Here is a 2,751-nt window from a genome sequence, read left to right on the forward strand (position 1 = left end):
AGGTCGGGAAGCTCGGCGCGCAGGCGTCCGGGGTTCGCGGGGCCCTGGCCTCTCGGCTCGTGGGGAAACGCAGCCCCGCGCGGGTGGGGCGCGGCCCCGGTCCCGGCCCCGCCTCCCGCTGCCCCAAGCGCCGGCGCTGCAAGTCTGCCGGCCGCCTGAGCGCAGAGCGCAGGGCGCAGAGAGAGACCGCGGCCCGAGGAGAATCGGACCGAGCCGACTGCCTCGGAGATGTGACCCAGCCTCTCCGCCCATGTGGGCGCCCCGAACCCCGACGAGGGCGGTGGCCAGAGCGGCCCCGGCGTTGGGCCATGGGATCCTGCTGCTGCTGCTCCCGCCAATATTGCTCCTGGCCGCGCCGTCGGGACGAGCAGGTAGGTGGGCGCGCCTGGGTGCTGCCTGCTGCGGGTGCGGACATGGCCCAGCCAGTCCCCGCCGGATCCGCGCACGGTCTGCGCCCTCCTGCTGCCATGTTTCGCTTTCCGGGAGGTGCGGGGCACAGCAAGGGTAGCCCGGCTACCCCGGCCCGAGGGGAGAAATTCGCCGCAGCCTCTGGAGCGCCCTAGTTCTTGGTCAAATTTGCGTAACTCCTTATTTCCCACTTTCCATTGCGAGAATTGGAGATGGGGCCGAGGAAGCTTGAAGGTGGCGGTTGTGAGTGAGACCCACAACTCGTAAGTTGTGGTCAGTGGCAGTGACCGTGCGGAACGTCCCCCGCAGGCCCGTCTGAGGCTCCGGCTGCCACGGCCGCGGTCTTGCCGAGAGGCCCCGCCCGGAGTCAGGATATGCCGCTCGGACCTGTTGCCCTTCTACAGGGAGCTCCCTCTGGAGCGCGAGGTGAAGCCTACGCCTTAAAAGACTAGATTCGGTTCAAGTGGCTGCACCGAATGAACGGGAACTAGAAAGAAGGAGCGTTCCTAAAGGAAGATTCCCTTTTCCTGGCACGTCAGTTTTTCCTTTGCAGTTGTGACCGTGTACTGATACGTACACCTTGATTTTTCAGAAACAGAACAACAGAACTCTTAAATGATTCATGGCATAGTAAGTTAACTGACTTTTTGTTTTGTTTCTGCGTTTTAAGCTCTGCCAGCTGGAATCCACTAAACCAGAATGATTCATTAACCTGGTTTCTTTTTTTCTTTTGCATTACTGAAAAAAAGATTTAAAGAAAAAAAGTAAGGTTTCCAGGATCCTTTTTTGTTTTAATTAAAAACAGCTAAATTTCCCAGAATACTGTAATTTGTACAGACTTGGTTCAAGTTTCTATGCCTTTTTAACTCAGAATTGAATAATAACAATAAATGCAGGAAGAAAGTTATCCATGAAACTCCAGAGAGTCCTTAGTGGTCAAAGAAAAGTTCAGTATAGTTACAGGGGTCAGAACCGTGTGCATACAGATTTTAGATTTTCAAACAATAGATGTGCATAGAAAAAGGTTTCTCTTTTAAATTCTACATTTACCAGAAATTTTAATTATTTTGTCCTAAAATATTCCCAGGAAAGATGAATGGGAAGAGACTACTCCTGACTTAAGCAAATAGTTGAGCCTTCAACTAACAGATTTGAATTTTCTTGTATTTATTTCTAATCAATGAGAGAAATAACACTTGCTCCTTAATTCGGTTGGGAGGCTGACATTAGAAGGTAGTAATATTCTTGGCTTCAAAGCAAAATTTGCAAAAAAAACAAACTAAAGAAGATTTTCTTTTCTGGCCCATGATATCCAGATACTTTTTCTTCTCTTAGAACATTTCTCCTGTCCTGTTCTGGATCTTCAGGAACTCTAGGGCCTGCTGGGAAAACCAGATTAGAAGATGTATGTAGGTGTGTGTGTATATCATACCTGACTGTTAATGGAGAATGATTTCTGTCTTGATGGATCAACTGTAATATCTGTTGTAAATTTTCTAAGAGTTTTAGGATGTTGTCATTCTTGGGTAGATGAATGCTTTAATTTTTTTTAACTTTTTACCAAAATAAATTCAGAGTCGCACAACTCAGTGTTTGGATCAGGCCTTATAATACCGAAACATCCAGAGAGAAAGAAAAAAACTCAACATGGCATTATTCAGGAAAATCTTGATATTTAATTTAGGTAGACTTTCAAAGGAAATCAGAGTATCTATGCTGTTCCCTCAAGGCAGACATAACAGACACTCTCACCTTCACTCCCTAAGTTCTCGAGGGACAGAAGTTTCACTAGGAAGTTTATCCCTATGGCTTATCAAACTCTGCCCCCCGTTGGTGCGTTTCCATGTCTTATTCCTCAGTGAAGATGAAGAACCGTGGTCAGCAGTTACATGAACAGGCAGGACAGAAGAAGGTGACTTCCCAGGGTAATGTGTCTCCTCTTACTCAAGGCCCTTTCAGAGGGCTCCTGCTCTTAGAAGAAAACCCAGATTCTTCTTTTAGGTCCTATGTGGCCTACTCTTGCCTATCTCTCCTTACCTCACACCACTACCCTCCTGCTATACTGGCCTTTTTCCAGTTCCTAGAGCAAGCCAAACTTTTCCATTGCAGGACTTCTTACTTATAGTTCCCTTTGCTAGAATGCGCCTACCTGGCTTTATCCCTGTTAACTCCTGCTCACCTAAGGAGGTCTTCCCTAAATTCCCCAGAGGGAAAAATTCGGAGTTTATTATGTCTATGCACAGCTGAGCCTGACTTTAGCTCTGAGACTTCAGAATGCAGTCTAAATATTACTACAACAAATATGCTTGTTAGAACTAATATGCTATAATTAACGCAGTGAGG

This window comes from Trichechus manatus, unplaced genomic scaffold, assembly GCF_000243295.1.
Source record: "Trichechus manatus latirostris isolate Lorelei unplaced genomic scaffold, TriManLat1.0 scaffold00002, whole genome shotgun sequence".
Classification (NCBI taxonomy): Eukaryota; Metazoa; Chordata; class Mammalia; order Sirenia; family Trichechidae; genus Trichechus; species Trichechus manatus.